This window comes from Bombus flavifrons, chromosome 9, assembly GCF_040668555.2.
Source record: "Bombus flavifrons isolate JBK064 chromosome 9, iyBomFlav1_principal, whole genome shotgun sequence".
Classification (NCBI taxonomy): Eukaryota; Metazoa; Arthropoda; class Insecta; order Hymenoptera; family Apidae; genus Bombus; species Bombus flavifrons.
Window position 1 is genome coordinate 6,442,926 of NC_138450.1, and position 27,138 is coordinate 6,470,063.

Below are 27,138 nucleotides of genomic sequence, written 5' to 3' on the forward strand. Positions count from 1 at the left end.
TTCAAACCATTTCTACCGAGATTTCAAGGTTATCAGTATCTTTTTTTAATGATTCCTGCACTTTCTTCTTTCTGTTGCCGATCGTTTCACTTTCTATATAACTACAAGAACAGTTCGAGTAGATAGTATTGCGAAAATGACGCACCAAAATGGCAAGAGTGTACAATGGAGAGAAAAATTAAAACTAGTGGAGATCACGGTGGGAAAATCGGTTGACGAAAAGAGGAAAGAAAATAAGAGAATCGAAGGCAAACAATAGAGAATGAATAGAAGGAGGATAATCGTGAAGTTAGAAAGTCGAGGGGAAAGTGAAGAAGGTTAATCGATTGTAGGTCTTTTATGGTAGAAACTTTATTGAAATTTATCTGCGTGGAACCTCGTGCAACTGTGTGGAACTCGACAAGTTGCCAAAAATCATAAAATCAAATGAATGAATTTTAAAACGATATAGGAATATATGGTATTCTTTTTATTCTTGGGAATATATTTGGTCAAGTTAGAAGCGTATTCGTAATGTATAATTTTATTTATAAAATTATTGAATTTTATTTATTTAATTTTATCGAAATTTATTATTTTGTTTATAAATGTTATATAAATCATAGGCAGACAGAAGATTGCATGAACAAATAGCTCTGTGTAATTGGATGTATACTTCGTGAAATTACTCAAACTTTTCGGGAGCAACTGCTACGTAGCAAGTTTTAGACACGTGGTTTGCACGTGATGGAGTATGATCACTTCTATATTATGGCGCTACAAGGATATGCTTAAACGAATATTTAAATCGTCTACATTATTTCGATATTCTTCAAAGAATAACATTTATTGAAAAATGGTTTATAATGTAAACCAGACTTTTTAAAAAATATTCTCATTATGATCATTTATATGATCTTCTTAGAACCTTCTCACTTTTGATCGTTTGATTTGCGCAACAAAACTTGTGCATAGTACCTAGCAATTTTCTGATTGTTTTGTACAGAATAGTTTCTCTACAAACTTCATCAACTACGCAGTGTCGCAAAATCGCTTAATTTGTAACTTAAATAATCATTCAAAAACGGCAATGAAAGAATTACCCATTTACCTAAAGAATTACGGCAAAATACCTAGAATTGTTCGTTCCAAAATTGAGATATGTTTCTATATAGTTGACTTCCCTTACCTACAGAATCTATATCACTTAGCTAAATTCGCGGTCACAATTCTGAGACACCCGATAGAGAAGGCTCTCACTTTGGTTAAACCTCGATCTCGGATGAAGCGAAAGAGGGGGAAATTGAGGAGTTGGAGAGGATCGGGGCGAGAACGAAGGCGGTTGCCGACGTCGACCGATATACATCTTCGAGATCCGATAAGACAGGATAGATATGTTTCACGGCATCTTACCTCTTTACCCGCATTAAATCGAATGCCAGGGTATTCTCATGCATGCCAATTCCAACCCTTGGCCTGGTTGGTTCGGCTGCCTTTCTACGTAGTCCTGGCACCTCTGCTTTTCTATCTCAAAGCCCAACTGTGATTTATACGTTAACGTAAATATTGTTGCCGACGAGATTCGAGTGGTCGTGCGAAACTGCTGTATACGATCAGCGCAGACGCTGTTTCCACCTGTTTGCGATGCTAGTGAGCGCTTATCCCAGGGCGGAAGGCCAGCTGAAGAACATTCCTTTTCGAAGGGAGTGGCTCTTCACGACTTGGAACATCGATTAGTTCGTGTAAAAATTCGATTTTTCTATCGGAATAATGAATACCTAACGAATATTTCCTCTTTCTTGTTTGAATGTTGAGAATTTACGTAAGACAGAATTGTATGCGTACCATGGCGTGAGATTGTTTGATATGTACTTTATATGAGGTCTATCTGAAAAGCACTATTCTCGCGAATAGACCATATGATCTTGATGTATTTTTCTAGTACTCCATATATATATATGAACAATATTATGTACATGTATGAACAAAAATCTTCCATAGGGTTATTCAAATATTAATGACGTTTCGTTAAAGGAAGTTTTCGTTTCGTACGTTTTATGCGATCATAATTAAGTTTTGACAAACGTTCGACACATCATAGAAAAATATTGCACGAGCTACGTCTGTTAGTCCTTCTGCCAGTGTTCTCATTTAGATTCGGCGATCTAACGATTTCTGAATTTTAACATCTAAGATCTTGCAACTTTTGAATTTTTTTAAAGTTAAAATTGTCGTTGATAATAGACGAAGTTAGAGAAAACAGAACGATGCAACTAATAACTAATCTGAAAGAAACTTCAGAAATTATTTAAAAAAAAAATGCTTTCCGGAAAGAGAATACTTCGAGAGAATACTTTTTTGTTTCTTGTAATATGGGAAGTCTGAGGACGTTGCAAACATTCCTTGTATATCACAGTTTCTGATGGCAGCCCTAAGTTGAGAGAAGCAGAATGCTTTATCGGTTCCCATAGCGAAACTGTATATTCAGACTAGCAAGCATATTTTTTTATGTCGGTCGTATACTCATACCGGAAGCACGACACTCGTGGTTGTTACAGCAGCCATTTCTTGTAGGAACTCATAGTACGCAAGCTTGGCTCTTTAGTTAATGGCGAGTATTTAAAGTTTTTCTGTAGCTTGGTTCCACATAATTTAAAATAAATCGCGTAGAAATGTACCTGAAAACCTTTGCGCGTAATCCTCGAGTTACGCGTATTTCCGTGAATTTAATCTCGCGTGAATAGTTGAAGGTTTAAACAGAAGCGAAAACTTGTAAATTGCTATGAAACTTGTGATTCATTTGGGGAATTATTTTTACTTAATAATAATTTATTTCAGTTTATTCTCTAATAATAAATGTCTGCGATTTTTTCTCTTATAAAGAAGAATTCTTTCTTCTCGACGAATGCGATGGAAATTAATGTTTATGAAAGATTGTAAAAATGTTTGACATGCATAAAAGTGTCAAACAGGCATCGTTGCATTTGGGAAAAGTTGAGAAAGAATATTCTCGTCGATTTTAATATCTTCATTGACTCTTATCAAAAGCAAATGTTTCGTCATTCAAATTTTTAATTAGTAATCATACAGTTACAATCGTAACAATAAAAATTCATATATCGAAGTTAACGAAAATTCGCGAGAGTTCTAGTGAATACTTTCAGAAGTGTCATTTATTAACACAAATGTGAAGCACAAAGACATCTTCCATGTTCGTGAGAATAATACTACTCGTACTTCCTGTATTCATGTCTCATTGGTGTTTTACTGGAATGCAACTATACCGATACGGATCTAATTTTCCTCGTCGTTTAATTTCTTGAGCTAATCTGTTATTTGCTAGAGCGTTTAATTATACAACTGCACCAAAACTTTGGATCAATGAACGTGGAGCACGACAATTACTTCGTGAGGTCGAAGTTTCATATCGATTTTGATTGAAGTTCGCACTTTTTATAACGATGCAACAGTATAGTGAATGAAAGCTTGTATGTTGGATATAACGACTGAAACGAAGGTCTTAAGAGATTCACAACAAAAAAAACGACGGTTAATCTGTACTAGAAAATATAGCTAAAAAGATTTTGTTATTTCTAGCAACTTCACTTTTTAGAATTAGGGAAACTTAAGCCCTCCTATTTGCCAAGAAAAGCCCTTCTTTTTATTTCAAACAAGATGTTTTGAATTTTAAATGTCGTCTGGTTGCAAGTTTCAGAAGATAGTCTTGGAAAATTTCTCTCTAAAATCTCATTTAGAGTAGAGAGTTTTTGACTTGTCTTTCATTTTGTTTCTTACCATCCCTTCCTCTACTGATTTGACTCCTTGACTGCCCCAGTCTTGAATTCTCTAAATAACTGCCTTGTCAGTCATAAATTTATCAGAACGTATTAATCATTCCATTCATCAGTTACGCCAAATGCACCAGTTTACAACTTTCGAGTTATAAAATATCCTAGAACAACAAAAATACCGAGCAACAAACGAATTTAAATCCTATCTTCGACATCGAGAACATATCCTCAAACGCAAAACACACCCGTTTCCTTACTCGATGATACAAACGCAGGGTGAAAGAAGGTTGTAACTATCGCGAAAAGTGAACAGAAAGCGTAGAAAAGGGCGGAAAGTGTAGGCGGGGAAGAGGAATCAATCGAGTCGCTCTGCAGGCACCGACAGGGCGTCCGGGTAATGGTTTTCTCATTCGAAGAATTTAAGTCACGTAGAAAAAGTATTTGAACGATGTGAATTAGCATTCCGTAGGGTGTCCGGTCGAGGCGGGCGTTTCGACGGCCGGAGACAATAGAAAAATCAGTCGGTGCAAATCGATTGGCAAATAATGTCCGTAGCCCGGGGGGGTGCTTTTACATCGGGAATTAACCGAACCGGGGGACGCGAAGGATGAACGCGTTTCCACTTCTTTCGAGGATTTCCTTCGACATGTCCAAATTCTTTCACTCCTTTCTTCTTTTGTTCACGTTTCTTTCTTCGTTATATTTTGCATAATTTGCTGTATCTTCTTACGTGTACACTGTTCTTGGCAAGCATTAGGCCATTTAAAGTCAATATCACAATGAATATCTTATCAGCAATTGGTTCGCTATCTGCTTTCTCTACTCTCTGCCTGTGTTGTATAATGTATTTATACAAATAGAAAGCTGTTCGTTATATTCGAATAACTTCGTTTCATTCGCAGTTTCATTCGAAGACCATTCGGATAAAATTTTGTTCGAATAATGTGCAGCTCTAATTTATTGCAAGGCATATTTGAAAATAAAAATAAAAAGTTGTTCATTATTCTCGAATAACTTCGTTTTACCCGCAGTTTTTATTCGAAGAACAATTTATTCGGAATGTTATTCGAATAATACCCAACTCTGATCTGCATGTATAATATCGTTAAAATTCTCGTTTGTATGCATTACGTGCTTGGATCATTATTTTAACCAATTGCAGTACTGATGTTATTAATTCTTTGGCTATATTCGATCTTATTTGATTCTAAATTTGGATTCAAAAGTGATTAGAAGACCACTAAAATCAATAAACAAGACTGCTTCGTTTAAAATTTATGAATGTATAGAGTTTGTTGTATATGTATAGAGATGTATAGAGTTTATAGAATCTTAAGATAAATATAGAATTTATGTATTCTATTATATATTCCAATAAAGATCTCTCAATTTTACTGCGATATGTGCATAATGACGTTAAACATCTATCTATATCTACTACGTCCTTTAATCATTGGTTTAATCAATTTTGGCATCGATATTATTCATTCTTTCATCCTATTTATTCCCATATAATACCAAACTTTGATTTAAATTTTAGGTACGCTTCTCTAAGTTTGATATCTAATTCACACGAAACTTTTTCATTGCGACTTAAGTTAGAAAATCGCCGAGACCAACATTTATAACTCCTAAGTCACCATATTATTGTTGAACCATGTATTTTTTCATCTTCTTCAAAATTCGCAAAGTATTGTTCGATATAATATTGAAACATGGAAAACATTAAAATATCGCTCATCCTAATAAATCCTTGGTTTCCATAAAACTTCAACAATATATCAATTAACAAGTTGTTTCCAACATATGAAACCATGAATTATACTAATATTTATAAATGAGGCTATATTTTTGGGGCAGTCGTAAGTCCACGTCGACCACGTTTTCTCGATTGTTAGCTCTCGAGCACAGGCAGCAGTCATTCGCTGGATCTTCGCGAGACTCGAATCGGCGATAAACTCGAAGAAATTAACCGGGCCATCAAATTGTACTTTGTAGAGAACTTCTCATTGGCTTCGGGACTTTAAACGTCCAACCGTACGAATTACGAGCCTCACGGGTCTTTAACTTCCAAGTAATTCGTAAATTTCTATCGTTGCACCCTTGCCACCCTCGATCGTGAACTCTCTTCTTTGCACCAGCCGGTGGCTCATCGTCAGTCTAGTTTCTTCTTTTTCTTTTGCTTCTTCTTTTTTAAACTCGGGCATTAGCTTAATTTATCGCTGCACGCAGTTTTAATCTGTAACGAATGACTGGTATAAACGCCATCGACTTATTGTTGGAAGTGTTAATGGATTTCAACTGACGATTTATGAAACGATCGCTGGCTAATTGCCTCCATTTGCATTGGATTAGCTGTTTCACATTGAACATTTACACGTACGACGTTTTACAGTTGAATGTCTGGTAGTTTGGAGCATAATTTTTCACGTGGAAGAAGCTTTTGGTCTATTGTTCGAATTAAGGAACTGATATTGCTAATTGGAATTCGTTGTATGAGATTAGTTATTCTATGCTAAGTATTTAATAATAATACACACTTGAAGTTTTAAAATTAAAGGTTGGTAGTTTCATAATTTTTGGAAGAAAGCTTGCTTCATCAATATTGGACATCGTCAGATCAAGAATTCAAAAAGATACCGATAATCCCCTTTAAAGATGTTGAGATTTGTACAAGGAAGATTTTTGCATACAGGTAAAGACAGGTAAACAAATTTTGCTTATCATATAACAGAGAATAATGCATTAAGGAGAAACTCACTGCATGTTAACGGACTTCTCGCTTAACAAGAAGTTTACTGAGCTGGTTCTATAGCCTTTTCCTTGTCGTCACAAAATTATTCAATTCATAGGTTAGTCTTCTATACATAGATTTTGCATATATAGGATCATCTAAAATTGTAATACCTTTGTAGCCTTGCGTATAAGGATGCTACAAATTATTGCTACTATAAATAAATAAAGAATATCAGATATGTATTACGTTTCACCAATAAATAACAATTTAAAAAGATATATATAGTTCACTGGTAAATTGAAATGATTGAACAAATAATAAATTGAATAGCAAAATTTTAGAGATTTATAAAAAAAAAATAATCTATAAAAAAGCAGAGTAAAACTCTATTATTTTTGTTATATAAATATATAGCGCGTAATCGCATAGTGAATAAATTAGAATGTTATATAATTAGATGGCAAGGGTGATTATGGCTTTGGACATAAATGCTGTGAAGCAACGTGGATCCTCGATATATACGCTCATTCGATCGAAATTCATTTATATCGTCAACATTTACATACTCCGTAATATTGTATTTATCTTTTGTTCTGTAAATAATGTGATCTTTATGCCTGAGCCAATAGTGTACGTACAACATCAGAGCAGGATTATTATTATCCAAGGATTAATGAGAACTTTAGATGGGAAATAAAATTTCAACAAGAAGCTGACTTTAAAAATTCCATTATTGACATCACTTTAATGTTAAGTTCTTAGCAATTACGTAAAATTAAACAAAACTAATTGCTCATTACATTACTTCAAAATTTACTTTTTATAAATCCATTATTCTTGTAAAATCTGTATATTTTAGATAGATATCGTTTATTATACGTTTCCTTGACAGTGTCAGCCAAAGAATTGGCCATTAGCCAGTCAGTGGTCCTATTGCAGATATGTTACCTCTCGGTTCTTTTTATAAATTCCATATAAAAGCCGTTTTATTTAATGGTTAGATGAATATTTTACATTTAACAAGTTAAGAATGCTGTTTTAAGCAGCGTGCAAGTTACAAAGGTAGATCCTTAACTTGTACAAACTACGATGAACTGCTGTTATATGTATAATATGCAATGTTCGTATAAAGAGCCATTGAAACATCTTTTATAAATTGTACGCTCACTCGACGGGTTTCAAAATATATACCTTTCCACAGAAAATAAAAAATTAGGCTAAAAAACTTTCTTTACGTGATGAATTTACTTGAATCTGAGTAGCCATTTTGATTGTGTCATTGTACATAATTCAATAATTTTGTAATTTTCTGGACATTAGTATTGCTACATTGTTCTTTTTTATAGATTTCGAAGAAAAGACAAATAAGAGATTATACGTTCTAATAGACGAAATAATACAATAGTTGAAGTAAAATTCAATCTCTAATAACGTTATTTTCGTAGTGGTACAATTGTTTATAGAGATTTCTACGTTCGATCGAATTTAGTTGCTCCGTTTAAATCCATATTTACGGTTTGATATAAATAACTGATGTATTCTTCGCGTTATAAGAAGTAAATACCCTTCGTTCAGGAAATGATGAAAAAGCTTAAGAGTTACTTTCTCGTGGTTCTATTTGTTGCGTCGCTCGTTTCCTTTTCTTACGCATTTGATCTTCTTCACAATCCATCGTTGTAATTTTCAATTTAATCCTTGCAGTTCGTTTAAAGTATGCTCGTATTGTGCTACTGGTAAATAAACCGTATTGAATATAGAAGCATGTTTTAAAGAATTTTATGAATGGTGACGTGACACAGTCTGTATAAAAAAATAACGAAACTTATTTTCCTTAAAGTTTCGTATGATTTCTATCTACGAATAATGAAATAATAATTTTCAAGTTATATTTACATATATAAATACCAATAATTCATGAGCATGAATTTTATAGCAAAAGGTGTGTTTATGTGCCACAACTTAAAATTCCAATGAAAGACTCATAACAAAGATATTTCAACACATTAGATAGATACCAGTAGTTATAACAAAAATACTTAGGGCTCATTCGTTCCAAAAACATACGTATTTACAAAAATTAATTCATTTATTCGTTTCAAGTATCATATAGAAATTGAAGCAACCTATTTCGAATAAAATGAACGATTTTTACAAATTCCATTTGTGTTTCAATTTATATATCGATAATTTTACTCTAAACATAAACTGCATACAACAGTACGTAATAACACCGGAAATTTTAATTTAGCCAAGTTAGATTTTCGCAACTATTACAACGTCGTGTTACTCCAGGCTTTCCGACTACTCCAGATTCTAGAAACAAATCTCATCATCTCGCCAAAAAAAAAAGATGCAAGTTTTAATTCCGCGGAAAGATCGACCGGCTCGTTCGTATCGTGTGAATTACGCTGATTTTATTTTCCATTTCATTTATTGTCGGCTGTCGCGCGTCTTTAACACGGCCCATCAATTATCACCACCAACCTTGCTCCCAATTCACGCTGTAACCATACAATTATCGAGGGATTTGTTGAACGTTTAACGCGCGGACATCCCGTAATCCGCGCGTGTCCCGCCGCTCCAGCAGCGGGTAAAAAATTAACCGGCGGTAATTCGCATTTATTTTACATGCCGCTGAACGAAATCGAAGCTCGTGCATTGTCAAGTGTCCCCCGCATTCGAAAATAAAGCACTCGAACGGACACGGGCGACCGGGCGAATTTTTGATGATGCTTTATCCCTTCAATCGACCGCCATTGTCAACCATTTATTTCAGCCGACGTTTTCCTGCATTCTCTGTGCTTATACTATACGCTTTCTTGACGTGATATTATACCTAACGGTATTCCAGCGACGTATTCGCAATTCGACTCGATCACTGTTCTCTAGAATTACAGGGTGATTAATCCAACTCTGAAATGCATTCGATTGGAATTTTGTTAAACTCGCACTTTACTGAGTGATAAACTACGCAATCTACGTACATTTGATACACTTGACATAAACAGGAAATTTATAGTATAGCAATACGGCGATGATTTATCTTAAATATATGTATACATATATGTATCGTAACACATGTACTTTTCTTATATTCGTTTCAAGTGTCCATTGCTTTCACTGAGAAACGAAAAATGCATTATGGATATTTTTATGTCTGTATAATTAAATATGTAAATGTGATTTTACTGAAGCACTTCTAGACATACCAATATTAGCTAAAATGGCATAAATCCTTCCAAACGTTGATGTACTGCATTAAATTTATCCTTAAGAAATACGAGACGACACGTGAAAAGCTAGTGGATTCTTAAATAAAGAGATAATTATGTTCAAGTGTCAAATTAATTCATCTACCGTGATTGACAGGTTAAAAAGCTTCGCAGTATATTTATAAACATTTCTAAGAAAATACTCGCGCGTATTTATCTGCCAGATCAACCTCAAACTCCAGAGGGGTTGAAATCGATTAAACTCGCTTGACATTTTCAAAAGCGTAAAGTTCCATCACTCTGAGGGTTGGAAAAAACGTGGATTCCGCTGTAACTCTATTCCAATCTACACGCACAACGTCATCAAAAATTCAAGCATTAGCGAAGCCGTGAGCAAATAACGAGCAATGAAAATTGAAGGAGATTAAAAGAAAGCTTCTGACAGGGAGTAGGGGCGGAAGAACGTGAAAATTCGTCTGCTGATTTCCGCGGCGCGGCATCCCGAGAGATTATCGCCATTGCCGTGGCTTGGATGGCAACGGTGCCTGCGGTGATTACGTCGAATGGATATGGGAAGGAACGAGTCCAATCTCAGCATCGCGGTTCGATGGGCAATATCAGTGGCTTATCATCCATCCCCCGCTTCGTGTGCGCGCGCGCGAGCGAACGTGCGTTTCATAATATAAATTCGTATGCTCGTTTGACGAAATGGATAAAACAAGCTGATGGAGTCTTACCTTCTCGCACGGAACAGTGGAATTAATGTTTGCGATCGGAGTTTCACTGTTTCTTTTTCTACGTTACTGGACATTGTACCTGATGGTTTTTATTAAAAATTAGTCAGAAAATATGGTAAGTTTATTCTTATTGATATTCCTGATGCCGATATTATTTGGTGCGTAAAGTGAGATACTTCAATGTAACGTAGGGAATGTATTTACAGTATTTTATTCAAGTATCCTGTATTCATATTAATATATTTAATATGGTTATAACCAGCATTTGGTATTTTAATACGAAGAGGACGGAGTAGAATATGCTAAATCCAAAACTAAGTCCTTTTAAAACGAGATAGTCATATATGAAGAGATTTGTTAACAATCGATGATTGATACCACCAGAATCGACGTCTTTGAAATATTCAGGAGAGCATTAAATTTTATCTTAATTGATCAATCGAGTTGAATCGATGTATAAGGATGTTCAAATTATTGGAGGTATTAAGAAGATTCTTAAATACAGGTAAAATTTTATGAAGAGTTAGAAAAGTGTTTGCGAACGACAAACTAATATAATGGATATTGTTATTAACAGACCTGTTAATAATTTTCGAAGACATAATAAAGTCATTCATTTCATCGTTTTGATAATATACAATATTATTCGTTTTGAAAGGCAGATGTCTCAAAAGAAAGACTGACAATCGTATTCCATGGCTATTAATGGACAAATAAATTTATACTACGCCCAGCAGAGTGTGAGTATGAACTAATAACAAGTAGTCGATGGATAACGAGAAAATAAGACCCGGAGCTGCGCGTATTTTCCTTTTATCATTCACCATTCGCAATTTCGTGAAATTTTAATTGCAACTTTATCCTCAAAGGGTTGCAATAACTTGTCTTTTCCCAGTACGCCATTTTGTTGGAAATTACGCGTGGCGGATGGCATGGAGAGGAATTTTATTTTCTGTTCTTCAACGGTTATATTGTTATTTTTATTTTTAATATTTTATATAACTTTTTGTATTCGTTTCTGTTATTCACGGCGGTGGAAACCGATGAAACGCCGTTTCTCTTTCTGATTTCGCTTCAACGAACAAACAAGCTCGTTTTTTTGTCTTCGGCCACGATAAGCTCTGACGAACGTGCTGAAACATTTTAAACGATTTCATGGGAACTGTGCAAGCGTCGTTTTACTACTCTCATTCCCGTTTTCCCCAAGTGAAATGGACCCTCCACGGATTTTCTTTTTGTTTTTTTGTTACTGCAGTTTTAAGGATCAAACGTTTCCTTCGCTGTCTCGTCGCGCGTATTCCGATTGTACGTCGATGCGAATTTACAAGTTGATCCTTCCAGACAAATGGTCGTAAATAAGCGCCCCAGATCTTCAACTCCTGCCTCCAACCCCCTCTTTCCTGCTATTTCCCCTTTTATCTCGAAACTTTGCGAACTTTCAATTGCACCGCTTAGTCAAAGGCGATTCGTCGCGAGCGTTCGATTTTTTATTCGAAACTCCTATGTACGTCGTGTCAGGGACCTCTCGGCCCTTGCATATAAATTGTTCTTGCTATATAGATGTTCAACTTGCTGATTATGTAATAGAGTATCACATGACTCGAACAAGTTTTTGGAAAATGTAAATTCTATATCGCAATACGAAACTCGAATAAAATTTCTTTTAGATTTTTGTTAATTGCAGAAGTACGACTAGATTATAAAAGTGGTTTTTCTATTTCAAAGATGACTTAAAAATCTGATCTATGTATATGCTAATAGCAAGAGGATATAGTAAACTTAAATTCCGTAATAAAATTATTATCCTGATTATCCTAGCTATCCATCTCCTTTTCCCACTCAAACTAAAATTAAACATAATTTGCTTTATAACTTTAACTTCGCGGTAATATACATTTGTTTGTTGAAGGAGATGAATATGATATAAAAAAAATAATGAAGAATAGCAACACAGAATATGTTAAGTAAGAAGAAAATATTAGTTTCTTAAATATTAATCTACGTGAGGCAAATGATATATGGGTGTGTATATTCACATGAAACGTACACAAATGAATTGTTTTCTCATAAAACTCGTTCCCCTTCTTCGATATTCTTAACTTTTCTTGTTCTTGAGAACAGATTCTAAAGCGCCTCTAGATCTTCAAGCTTTCTGCTTGTCTTGCACTTAACATGAAAAATCGAGCTTCGTACTTTCGACTTAGTTGAACAAATTTTTCTTTCATAATGATCTCCAGCTTCATTCAGCGGATTTGTTATCGAGTTTGGCTTGAAGAACTTCTTCCACTTCAATGGCTTGTAGCTTTTCGAATAATCCATTGTAATTGCTGTTAAGAGACGCTATTGTTTAAGCTTCGACTAAAAACACTTTACTTTTCAATAAGGTGTTCGTATTTTAAACTGCAGAATGTATAAAAGACATACTGTCGATTCAGTTTAATTAAAAATAGAAACAATGTTATAAAACAGATTTTAATGTTTCGAGTATTCTGCGTCCCGATGCTGTTTTATCTTTATGACAGGCTTCGATACCGGTAAAGTATTACCTATACTCCCCATTAAATGAGAAATCGGATTTTAATATTAGTTACAGAAAGTTTCTATTATATTAATACGTTGGACAAGAATAATAATTAATTATGGTCTGCTCTGGAAATATAATACACTTTGTATTTGTAGTCTGCATATCAGTAATTGTTTTACTAATAAATTACATCACAATGTTAAATAATTGCGATATTTCACATAAATTTAAACATATCTGTATCGTGTGTCAATTTTATTATATTAATTTCAAATTTTGTCTGTCCTTATCATCTAAAAATCGTAAAATGCATTGTAAATTATTTTTTTATTTTTCTGTATAATTAAATATATGGGCGTGAAATTGTTTAAATACTATTTTCGAATATATTCGAATTAACATTTATAACGTGGTCTTTTTTATTAAGCGACGTTTCATGAATGATCGAGTTATACTACTTTCATCACCCGTATCTTGCAGGATACTAACATTTCGCCTTCCTTCAATTATTTAGAAACATTCTACTACTTTGAGTTTTCATTTAACGTTAGTGAATGTTAATTGTTTGGTAATGTGTTTCTTGAGATGTTTCATAAAATTACATGACACCGCACACAGATGTGCACGCGTAGCTTGTAGTAGTCGAATACTCCGGGAGGAATTCCAAATTGCTTAATTTAACGACCTAAGTTTGTATCACTCTACATAACGCTGAATCGTTATTGAGTTAAGGCTTTCGTTTCATTTTAGAATCGACATTAAAACCAGGCGTAATTGAACAACTCCAATTTTCATTCTCATTCTCATTCTCATCCTGACATTTACCACCAATATATATTTTTATTAAATTAATTCACATTAAAATATAATAAAATGCAACCATAGGAAACTTTCAATTTTTCAATTTATGTGATTGAATTTTTTCAAATGTATGTATATATATATATATATGTATGTATATATATATATGTATGTATATATATATATATATATATACATACATTTGAAAAAATTCAATCACATAAATTGAAAAATTGAAAGTTTCCTATGGTTGCATTTTATTATATTTTAATGTGAATTAATTTAATAAAAATATATATTGGTGGTAAATGTCAGGATGAGATATATATATATATATATATATATATATATATATATATATATCTATATATATATTATATTATATTATATATATTATATATATTATATATATATATATATATATATATATCTCATATATATATATATATATATTTCTTTTACCAAACTAATTTAAACTACTGAAATGTAGCCAAATATAGATATAGTAATTTTTCTAATTTTTCTAATTTTTTTTTAATTAATAAAAAATTAATTTTGTACCATTTCCTTGGTACCCAGTAAGGTATTCGTTTGTTAAATGAAAATTATTCGGTTCAGTGTTCGCGTTTTAATAATCACGACCTCGATTTATTTCTTTTATATCTTCATATTCGATTAAACTATTATCACTTTTAATAATGAAGACAATGTTAAATTTCAGCGATTCAAATTTTCATACAATTTATTCTGTAATTTATTTACATCAATTACAGATATTATTTAACTAAATGAAATTTAATTAAACATATTTATAATTGTGACATCTGGAACTGTGTAATAACTTTGGCATGTACAATACTTCATCTTTCTTTTTTAAACTTCTAATTCTAGGTATTCAATTCTGATCGAGTACTGCATAAAACGTTTTCCTTTAATTTTTAACGTGAAGTATTCTGAATATGGATATATGCGAGATATTACTTGTTATGTGTTTATTTTCAATGCGAACAGAGTATCAAAAGATTCATCTATCTCTATTGACGTTAGGAAAATGTGTCAAAAAATAAAATATTAGGTGTAATTTCCAGTAATACGTACTTCTAGTTTCTTTGCAAATAGTTTTACAATTACCTGTAACAGTTGACTGCAACTGATAATTGTGTCAGATGTTAAAAATACCTGTTTCAGAAATATTTTTTACCACAAGATTTTTCACTTTTCGTATAACGAGATTAAACTAAAATTGATTAGGAAATTGTCAATAGCAGCATTGATAAATGTCACTTACTATTTTTAAATGTATTAATTAAGTGCATTTATAATACGTTCATTCCCTAAATTTATTGTATCGCAGATCGTTCTACCTGCCTCAAGGTAGAGTTATATGTAAAACGGAATTGAAACAGATACGAAATATAATTCAATAGAACTTGACATATTAACAAATGAATACGATTTAAAATTTAAAGCACAACGAAACACACAAATAATTGAGAATGAAATTACATTTGGCTTATATCGTTATATTCTTTTATCGAATTGTTAACGAAATTATTCATTTGCAATAATAACTATAAAAACACAAGATTAACCGCTTATTCAAACGTCCCCTTACAAAAACGACCGTATCCCTCTCTCTTAATTCAGTTACTGTTAATTATGCTACGTCCTCCTAAAATATTTTTCTTACAATATTTGAAAGACCAAGATCGTTCAAAGTATCTCAGCTATCTGGGACGCTTTGTAATGTGATTTGTCTTTGAAACGCTTAATCACCGAACGCTTTGAGTTGTTTAATCGTCCTTCATATTCCCTGGATAGTTATACCCCAGCTTTCTGCGCGATTCCTCAACGAAAAGTCGATCGCGCCTTTAAATGAGTGCAACTTCAAACTACAGTAAAGTTCAACCGTGAAACGCCGATCAATCGATTATATATACACGACATCTTGGTCGTGCCACATAGAGATGTCATAAAGTTTAGGAAAACGTCGATATCCAAGACTTTCTTCTTCCTTCGAAGATGAGGGCATGGAGAGAACCGAGAGGAAGACAAATCGTAATTGGCGCACCAGTGAAGATAAAGAGCAAGAAGTAGGTTACGTAACGGCGTCTAGATGTTATAAACGAACAGTATTGACGGATTGCACATCGACTTTTCGAAATGCTCGCCACGTACAGTTCTTTCCTCCTGTTCGGTAGCGAAAAGCCCACGGATTCCGAGAGTTCGCTTCATAAGGTTCAACGAAGACATTTGCGTTCCGCTTCGTTGCCCTCTTCTTGCTTCAATTCGACAAGCAGAAAAGGCGAGCTCTGGATGCTTATACTATCACAGCTTGGAGCGTACACATCAAAAAACGGCTGGCTCTCTTTCTTTCTTTATCTTGGCTGTCTGCGTAAGAGAAAGCACAGATGATCGTATTCGATTCGCTTTGTCAAATAGTTGTTGTCAGGTATATCGATACTTTCGAGCAAATACACACGAATATAGTATACGTACGTTTACACATTTTGTAGTATATGTATATGTGCTATAAAGTCGAAAAATTCGGTGGCTATTACCTACACAGAATAATGTAACTATAAATTAAACGGTTCGATACACAATTGTGTATCTTCGTATTTTGAGTACAATTTGTCATGTTATCCTGTTGTTTACGTGCGGAATAGAATAAAACAATGTGGTTTCAGACGATTTACCTTCCTCTTTCTCTCCTGTCTTCCACGATAATGAATATTATACCCATGCATTAAATTCTTGAGTCTCATCTTCATGCACACATGGAGAAATGCGGTTCGCGGAAGGATGAAGCTCATTAAACCGGACAAAGCTTTGCTCTCTCATTTTTCTTCCGTTCACTTAAAAAAGAGTTACAGCTTGTCCCAGTTTCAGCTATCGTCCAATACCCACATGAATCCGGGAAATCCGTGTTCCGAGTTCGTTCGATCGAACAATCCTTTTGTAAGACGGAATAAAGGTTCCTAACTGGAGGGACAACGATCTCGAAGAAAATCATTAGAACTTAACTTTCGAATCTCAGAGAAGTCAACTATGTTTCGTTGCATGTGAAAAGTTTTTCTTTTTTTAGTAGAAGAAAGGATTTTGACCCTTTATCCCTTAAATCTTATAGATGTAATAAGCAAAGGAAGTATTCAACTTTATCATATAATTAATAAGATTTCCAATTCATTCATTTCAATAATTTTCTACTGGTTCTAGTATTATGAACGAGGTTGTACATCCTAGAGAAACAGTAGCCTCAGAATTTCAGAAATATATCAGCTGGCAACAAGCATAATTACACAACTCGTGTACGTGTACATTATTCTCTATAAATATAACAGTCACAGGTACATACATTTCGTTTCCCAGGAGTGCTACTGCGCTCATTCGATCCTGTCGAATTACCAACGGAATATCGTACCCGAAGTCGAACGTTATTCTCACGACGGTTGATTTATCGGTATTATTAATACCAGGATAATATTACGCGATACGGACCGTTAAAACCGACGTTAAAATCCGCTTCCAATATTGCCGCTTAAGGCAGATACAGGTGCGCGCGATGATCGATGAGCGTAATCCTATTGCGAATCCTTTAAAGCCTCCCCCGTCACTGGCTAGGGAGCTTCGAAACTTTCTGAACGCGTCCGCGACAAGATTGCAGATGCCGAAATCTCTCGCTTAACAACCTAACGAACAATGCTCGATTAACGTGCTAACCAACTTCAAGCCAGCGACGTTCATTGCGTATCAAACTGGAAAGCTATTCTCGATTGTTCGAAACTTGCCTGCTCAGCGACGTTTCGCGTGAAAATAACGTAGAAATTAAAGATCAAAACAGCGATGAATGCTCCCTTGATTGATACTATAGTAGAGTTTAGGAATAAAGATAGATAAAGGAATTTTGTATTTCAGGCGAGATTTGCGATAAGATTTGTGGAAAACTTCTTTCAGATTCTTATCTTTCTTATTAGGTTGTTAAGAAAGTTTGTAGAGTTTTTAGATAGTGAATACGTTCTGTATTGTATCTGAAGAATAGGTTTCTAGTTTTTTTAAGATCCTGTACGTTGTTAATGATGTTATCAAAATTCTTTTTACATTTGGCTTTGAAACTAATATGTGTTTTTTGTCCCTTCCAAAATTTAAAAAATGTTGCTACTTGGAGATATTTAAATATTGATTGTTTTAATAACCTAGGTTTCGGAAAAGAGTAACTTTTACATTCGAGTAAATCGCGAGATGTTATAATATTTAATTTCATTAAAAATAGAGGAAATATCTAGACATTAGATATTACACTATTAATCGATATCTGGAATCAAGGTTGACATTACGATGGTTATTACATTTCGTTATAAGAATACAAATAGTAATGACGTAAAAAGTAACATTTAACGTAGAGCGAATATGTTCGTTCAACTATTATTATATTCAACGAGAATTACGTTGTATATGAAAATAGTACCGCATACACGTAATATTTGAAACGTCCGAATAATCAAGTTACGTAACATGAAATTAAACTTTTACAATGAAGGGCTGAAAAAATTCGTCATGAAATATACTGATTGGTCGAGTAACCATTCTAGCTATAATAATGTCTTGAAAAGTTAAAACTGTTCAATGGAACAATTACCGGGTCACAATGGAAAATACTGACGCGTATTCGTCAAGCATTCATTCGAATTCCATGGTGAATAAATTCCTGTCGTGGTGGCGCTACCGTAACGCAGTTACTCTAATTACAATTAAATAACGTGAAACAAATTGTATAGATAGGAAAAAGAATCGAGGTGGAAAGAATTGTTCGAATGTAATAAACGCAGATTACATTCCAGACGACTATGAGCAATTTATTAGCGGGATTTATTGATCAACCTCTATCAATCCATATTTGAACGTGATTCATCTTCATCAAAATATTTGCAAAGAAGAGAAGTAATTTTATCAGGCAATAAGAAACAAAGCAGGAATGTTCTTATTGTTGCAATACTAGCGTAAGTTATAAGTATAGTATTACAGATCACTTAGAAAAATCGATTAAAAAATTGATGACGTTAATTATTAATCATTTAAACTGATTAAAATTCATCGAATATAATATGTACCGTATATTTTCTTTTTATGACTTTGTATTTATGTATCTGCAACCTTGTATGCGATATTCTTTGTACTAAAATGTGTATCTAATACGTACGATAAATGAAATGAAAGTAAATGAAATTAAATATTGACATGTACAACATTTGACAAAACGTACTATTTTTCAACGAAAGAATGATACTACCGTTTAAGGACTGTCTATATATTGGTATTTACCAGTACTTGGCGCACATTGGGAAATGAAATACGCTTGGAAGATATGACGTCGGGAGTGAGGAGAGACAAAATTACGGGAGAAACGTGCATAATGATGTACTTGCGAGGTACGCTCGACAAGGAGATTTAGAGCTGTGGCAACACTTGCACGGTGGTCGACTCCAGACATCGTCTTGCAAGAACGCAATCTGTCCTCCATAGTTTCTCTCCCGTTACAGGACGAATATCTGCTAGGCGTAGTCGTCATAGTTAAGGCGCACAGAGGTATCGACAGATGGGGAAACCGTTAATTACTACTTAAACGTACTTAAACTTGCCGGGAGTTCGGTTTCATCTATCCCGTACGCGAAACTGTTTTCCTCGTTGCATTGTAATTCGATAGACGTTGTACTCTATTGTGTGGTTCCTATGAAAGACTTCGCCCTTACGCGTAAACTATAAAGAGTAAAGTTAATACTGGTCTATAATTGGATTAATGAACTGGCTAATGGTTCATCGTTTGGCTCACCACCCTTTTGATTTATTAACCGACGTGTTCCTAGAAATTGTTTCAGGATATTGATGGATTAATGAAGGTAAATTAATTTCTATTGAAAATAGGTCGTCAATCCAGACATTTTGTAAAAAGCGAACTGAGGTGATTTATTATACGCGTTGCTTTATTAAAGAGACGAGTAATAAAATTGTAATGGTCAGTGTATATTAAAATCACTTTAAATACAAGTACAGAGATAGTGTATACCGGTCGTAATCGTTGCTCGCTCAATGCTACTGTTCGACTCTACGCTCACTATTCGACTGTATGACTCGCCATAATGATTGTCCTAGAGAGCACATTCCTCTATTTATATCGACTGGTGTTATTATAAAAAGTTCTAATATAACTCCGGTTGACGATTACAAATAACGGCGATAATGTTTTGCCCGGAGTTCGTTTACCTTTGAACCTAGCAAACCAAAACAACGTTGGCACTCCAAGACACAACAAGTCTCTCCCGATTTTAACTTAATTAGTATTAGACTCCATAATCGACGTTGTTAATACTTCCAAATGTTTCAGAGAATAATAAAAACGCATATTTAATGCGAAAATCTAATCATACTGCATTCTCGCTGTTTTATAAAAAACCTGTCCTGAATTTCGTCTGTGGCATTCAGATATACATAAGTTATAGATTTCCGGTTAATTTTTCAAAATTGTTACGTGACATTAATTTATTTCCTACTTTTAAAAATGCAAAAGAAACCAAGATATATGCATCAATATACACAAAAAAGAACCTGGCGATACTTAACAATCCAATTCAATGTACGATCGAATTAGCGAACATAAAAAATCCTCAATCTTTATATACATTGTCGATTATCCACACTGATACAGAAAGTCAGTGAGACCAATATGATACATTCAAACATGTATCTACAACGTTGTACTACATGATTTACATACATACCCTTTGACTCATTCGTTTTTCTTTTTACGAATGTAAATTCACGGAAAATCTTTCGAATCGAGTGACCGTGGCCCTTCTCTCTCAACGTACTGGCTCAATATCAAACGTAGCAGAGAACCTCGGAGGGAACTCGTTTTCGTGGATTTCATTTACGATCCGGCGCGGCGGCAGTGCTGCCACTACTCGCACCTTTACTACGCCGGGTCTGTGCAACCTCCTTCGAGAATCCCACCGAGATCTATTCTCAGACAACCCGGAATCTACTTACCAGACTTCCGACGTCTGTTTAGGTCTCTGGCCTCGATTCGACGACGAGGTAAGCAGGACGATTTACATATTCCCAGCCGATCCTTTGCCACGTTATCGCATCTACTGCCTCGTTTTCTTCCCTATATCGACGGATATATACCATTAGGCGATTCCTATACACCGATGTAACTGTGTACACCGATTGCAAGGGTTGCTTTGTGTCAACCGACCGCCGCTGTCGATATCGTCGCTTCATCGTCAAGTTTCCGAGCAAATTGCAGGCTCTTACCTAAATCATGGGCCGAAACAATGGCTAATTCCAGGCCACGCTTTCAGCCTAGCTTCCGAATCTATCAGGGTACTTAGCCGCATTGCGGATCTTCCATTTAGAGGCTAGTTAGGTGTTCTCCCGGCTCGACTACGAACCTCATTCACACGCAGCATATACATACTGCAAATCCTTGATTTACCTTCCTCAGCGAGTGTACGCATCCCATGCATAATCCCGAGGCCGCACGAGTACACCCCGGGTTCTTATCTTTCGCCAACTGTTCCTGGCTTACTTCCCGCTTTAAATCAGAGGGTGGAAAGTATCGCCGCGCCAGGACCCACGCGTTGATCAAGAACTTTTATGGAGAAGGGTTTTATGGGGCTTCTAATGGCGCTAAGAACGTAGGAGAGATAATAATTTTTTCTTATTTGAGGTAATTTTTAAATTCTTTTTCGTTTTTTAGGTGTGTGTATGTAGGATATGGGGTTGTTCGATAGTTGATAGTGGTTATTAAGTGGATGGAAGAGCGGGATTAAGTGGGGGAATGGATCAGACAGTTTTCAATTTTGATGGAATTAAGAAGATAGATTGTTATACAGGGTCTTATTCGTATTTAAATTAATAATATCTTTAGTGTGATATTAATGAATATTATGCATGAGTCTAATATTTAGTATAATTATCGTTCCTTATATGTTAGAACTATACTAATATATATAGTGTATCGGGTGTAGTTGTTTCTCTAATTACAGTATTAAATGTTTAAAATAATTTTTTATATAAAGACTGTTCGATTTGATGGAGAAAACTTAGTGTAATTCTTAAATCTTTCTCGAGATTGTTCTTTTTGTAAAGATTTTAACGCAAAAGTATTTTCTTCGATGGAATTATATACGTATTTCGATTCGAAGATGTATCGAATAATTTATGAATATTATAAAAGTGCAATTATAATATGACGTATTTGTTGTCAATATATCTGGGAAATTCCTTCGTAAAAATAAATACTAGAAGTTCTTTGAGGTCAGAGTAATGAAATTGCCAACAAGAAGGTAGAAAGTTCCGAGCAATACATCGTTTAATAAAGTGTTGCTTTTATACTTGAAAGTCGGCATTAAATTTCTTTAAAGTAACTTTTTAGCCAAAATCCAATACACAGGAAAAGTAATAAAAACGTATATAGCTTGGGCTAATAATAATTTAATTTCCGTGCCGATTTCGCTCTTCTATGTAATCTTCGTCATCAGAAAAATTTATTTTTCACTTAAATGCTTTTTATTTCATCTGTTATTTCTCTTAATATTTAACACCACTTGTACGATGAGTTACTTATTTTATTTGTCGTGTGTTATGACACATTATAATCAATATACAATATTATTAACATTCAAGACATTCAAAGGAAAATTTCAAATCTAGGAATCAAGATTTATTTTGATCCTATATGTTATGGTCCTTTATTCTTCAAGTACTTATACATGCACAACATAATAAATAAACGAAAGAATATTTAAGTACACGGCGATACTTGAATAAAAATGGATGGAAATAAATGAAACAGAGTTTACCCTGACATCCCAAGACAGAGATGATAAACATAACTTTTCCTTGGAAGCTCATTTTTCTTCAGAATTATCAGAGGCTAGAAATTCAAAGAGGTATAAAGTAACTTCATTGTTTTCACATTCAACGTTTAATACCCTGTTCTTCAGACTGCAGGTTATTTAAAATATAAAGGTTCGCAATTTCCTCCAAACGATTTCTGCATTAACTGCTGTCCGATCCTTAATTATTCTCGTTCTTTCATATTTTGCGGAATCTATGGCAGGTTGTTTATGATAAACGAGTTCCGCGATTGACTTCCAGCCTTTTATACAGAAAGGAATTTAATGAAGGGAAGTTTGATGACCGTATTAATTCTGTACGAAATAACTCTTTGGGAATTGACGGTATCAGATATTACAAAACAAAAGTAAGCTTATTGATCGTTAAATAACTAAAAGTATTTCAATTGTCCGTTGGTTCAATTTGACACTTTAATAAATTAACATTTTTTAACAGATTCTATGAAAATCTGTTTTCTATAAAAAATATATGTTACAATCTTTTCCCTGCTATATCGCGCTAAGGAAGGAAAAATGATCGCAGACTTTCAAATACAAATCTATACAGTCGATCTAGTTCTTAGCAATAAGAAACTCTTATTCACATCGTTCCGATGATCCATTCTTTGCTCTTCATTTACATCGTGCTTCGCGAATCTTTTTTTAAGAAAATAACACAACAGAGTTCGGTTAGTGATGCAAGCAACATCGAACAGAATATTTTCCTTCGAAGCAAATTTAACGAGAAATATAAGTAAGCTGCGGGGCTTGGAATTTCTCGGAATACTGATTACAAGCAGCGTATAAAATTACAGTTTACCCGCTCGTCATTGATTGATTGTATCTATTCAAGCAAGGAATCTCTACGTTACTGAAATCCTTCGATACGACTATATTATGATGCATTGTACAACTTTACATTATTATTCATATGACAGTATTTTAAATATTTTAAGATTTATTCATTCAAATCACGATGTAACGTAACAAATTTTAATGACTATTTCTTAAAATATTGGTGTACATGGATTATAATAATTGTAAAATTTAAACAAACGGGATTTTAATTAAATTTATAAAACAATGAGTTAATTGTAAAAGGTAGCGGGTGTAACTTTCATCAACCCAGTATACCAGTTTTTAAAAAACATGGGTCCTTTAATAGACGTGATAGAACAGACACAGCAGGGTGGAAGCAAATTGATACTTCAAATGCACTATAGAATATACATCAATCACTTTTCTACATTGAACTTTGTACAGGGGAAAATACACTGGATTGAAATGTTTTCGTGATGTTTGTATTTGTTATTTTACCGAATCATATTTTTCAAACATGTCTGACGTACTTGTACTTGGTATTTTTTACTCTACTAGATACAACTTTTTTAGAAACATCTACAATTCATAATGAAAGTTTCTGCAACTATATCGTAGTCTTATTGCTTCCTCGTTTCAAGTTCAGTTGATGTTGGGTCTTGGATATTAATATTAAAGAAACGCTTTTTATGAATTTATCTTTTCATTACACAATGTTCAAAAATTTTGCTAATTTTTTATTGATTTATCGTTTACCCTAACTGTAAGGTGAGTACTCGAACAAACGATGAATGCACGTGCTGTTGGAAAATTCTCATTTTGGTTCAAATTTCAGTCTATTCTGTTTCTTTTACAAAACTACTCAACAAAATATCTTCCTATCATCAACAATTAATTAAGAACAATTTTCCTCGCAGATTAATAAAGAATTCATGTCCGAAAGAACCAACAAGTTTCAAGATTCTTCAATTCATGTAATTCGATTAATCCTACCGAGACTTCAGTATCAAACACGCATTAAACATTCGTTCGACAAAGTCAGCCGAATCGTCCCAAATTACACGGTGCACATTAAATTTTAACCGACTTTATAGCATCGTCTCCAGTTGGAAAAAACTCATTGGGTAATAGGCGGTTGAGCGTTGCATGACACCGTTCGCGAGAACAGGGACAAAGAGAATGAGAAAGAAACGCGGTTTTTCGCGTTGTACATGTCACGGCGTGGAACGTAATTTGCTTTAGCGTCGGCTGCGTAAATTTCAGGATGATGAGAACGTACGGCCGCCGTTTAAACCGTTCCCATGGCAAGAGGCGAGTTTTTCTTTAATATGGCCAGTGACATTGGCTCGGTTGGAATCCGCATAACGCGTAGCGTTGGCCGGTCGTGGAATCGAGGGAAAAGGTATATGTTTTCTACGCGTCGGCGAACCGATTTTCTTTCCATCGACGAGACTGCTGGATCCATTAGCCGCGACGTAAAATAATTTCAACCAGCGAAAACTTGACAGTCAGTAGCTTATTCTCATGTTTTACGCCCTCCACGAGAGAAATTGGTAGCGAAATACCGAAGAAGATTTTAAAGACAGGAGAGGAGAATACTTTCTTAACAAAGTGAATCACGATCAGAAATGAAAAATTCGGCGTATTTAATACATTCGTAAAATTGTGAGGTGGTACTTAAACGTGTTGATTGGTTTATTAAAGAGACGAGTGATAAAATTGTAATAGTCAGTGTATATTAAAATCATTTTAAATACAAGTACAGAGATAGCGTATACCGGTCGTAATTGTCGCTCGCTCAATGCTACTGTTCAACTCTACGCTCGCTATTCGACTGTATGACTCGCCATAATGATTGTCCTAGAGAGCACATTCCTCTATTTATATCGACTGGTGTTATTATAAAAAGTTCTAATGTAACTCCGGTTGACGATTACAAATAACGGCGATAATGTTTTGCCCGGAGTTCGTTTACCTTTAAACCTAGCAAACCAAAACAACGTTGATATTCCAAGGCACAATAATATGAGCCTCTTCCGATTCGAATCTCCCGTTGATTCATGTGCCGCTACAGATGGGTGAGGTAAATAGTGTGTCGCTTCAAGTATTTGCGGTGGGAGACGAAAGTATTTGTGCAATACAAATGTGAAAATAAAAAGAGGTATATTCTTCGACGTTATTAGATGTTTCAAATATAATATACGTAACTGTATATCGTAGATAGACACTTACAGTAACAAATGTACAGAAAATTGGCCACGTTAAAATTTACAGAAGTTAATTACATTTGTTAGAAGAATAGCAGTACGAAAAGCAAGGTACCTTTTTATATCACGTGTTACCAATATGCAACCATACGAAATTATACCTTCATCGTGTAATTTATATAATTGCTAATTTACTATTTAGAGGTATGCATTGATATCATCGCATAATAATACCTAACTCCAAAATTCCTAACAATTACAATCCTTCTGCGATCATTTGATCGCTCAAGTTGACTCACAGATTTGATCACTGAAAAGGAACAAAGATACGATATAATTGTCAAATTGCAATCAACAAAACCATAACCAAAACAACTCTCAATTTTCCAGACACCTCTATCATTTACGCAGGGCGCGTTTCAATCCTCGCCCCCTATCGTTACCCTTGCGACATCAGTCACGGAAATAACCGAGCCAGCTATTTGGCAACGACGGTTAGATTTAATGTCGCGAATACATAGAAACAAAATTATAGAGGAGAAGCGTACACGCGGTAACGAACAACGAGGTATCGTGCGTGGAATTGGAAATCGCTATAGACAAGAACCGAATATCCGTCTCTCCCTTTCTCCGGCATTCGTACTCGTCACGACGAATTTCTCGTCGTGTGTGGAAGTGGGCCATTACAGTGTCGCGTAAATGAAGCTGCACGAGCGGCGGATTAACTTTTATTTTGCGTGAAATAACGGGGCGGAAGGGTGTCGTGAGCGGAAACACGGTAAAAGTTCGAAGTTCGCTTTGGCCTCGTCTTCGTCCTCGTTCAACTTTGCTCTCTCTATCTCTCTCTCTCTCTCTCTCTCTCTCTCTCTCGCTCTCACCACTGCTCGTGATCGATGAATTTTTCAACTGGCAACAGTCGTACGAGTTTAGTATATGGCCGTGTGCGCTCATGGGGCATTAACTTCAAAAGGGTCATTCGCGCGAGCTAAACAAGCACTAAAAAAGTCGAGGCTCGTTCAACACCGCGTTCAACCGGTCGTCCTGGAAAATGCGTGGAATTTTCACGGTGAAACTTTTCCCGCGTGGGCCTCTGTTCTGCACTCTCTCTTTCTCTTTCTCTCTTTCTCTCTACCTTTCTCTTTCTGTTGGTGAAAACCAGTATTACGGCATGCACACGTACGCACACATGTACGTAGACTGGCGTTCTGCATTTTGTCGTCCAGCCGCGAAATCGTTTCGCTTTAATACCCCGTTCAAAATTCGAGGCTGTCTGTTCCCTGGAAAGTACGTCGTCGTTTTCCCCGGAACACGAAACATAATATATGCGAACAAATGCGACGAAATCTAACGCTTTCTCGCCCCAATTTCGCATTAAACCCGAAACAATGGTAATATGAACCTGAAATGATGGAAACTTTTAATGGCGCGCCA

At 34.8% G+C, this 27,138-nt stretch overlaps 1 protein-coding gene and 3 long non-coding RNA genes across 5 annotated transcripts in view; 1 reads left to right on the plus strand and 3 right to left on the minus strand.

The window, feature by feature from the left end:
- Positions 1 to 27,138, minus strand: part of LOC138183598 (uncharacterized) — a 198,845-nt gene that overhangs the window by 129,164 nt on the left and 42,543 nt on the right. The gene's annotated exons all lie outside the window — the stretch shown is intronic.
- LOC138183592 (neurotrimin) overlaps positions 1 to 27,138 on the plus strand; it is a 361,055-nt gene that overhangs the window by 106,669 nt on the left and 227,248 nt on the right. The gene's annotated exons all lie outside the window — the stretch shown is intronic.
- On the minus strand, positions 14,618 to 16,881 carry LOC138183413 (uncharacterized). Its single transcript, XR_011174056.1, has 3 exons — positions 16,481 to 16,881; positions 16,281 to 16,342; positions 14,618 to 16,172 (listed from the first exon to the last, which is right to left on the minus strand). It is a non-coding gene; the product is annotated as an uncharacterized LOC138183413 (long non-coding RNA).
- Positions 18,542 to 20,062, minus strand: LOC138183414 (uncharacterized). Its single transcript, XR_011174057.1, has 3 exons — positions 19,615 to 20,062; positions 19,411 to 19,538; positions 18,542 to 19,330 (listed from the first exon to the last, which is right to left on the minus strand). It is a non-coding gene; the product is annotated as an uncharacterized LOC138183414 (long non-coding RNA).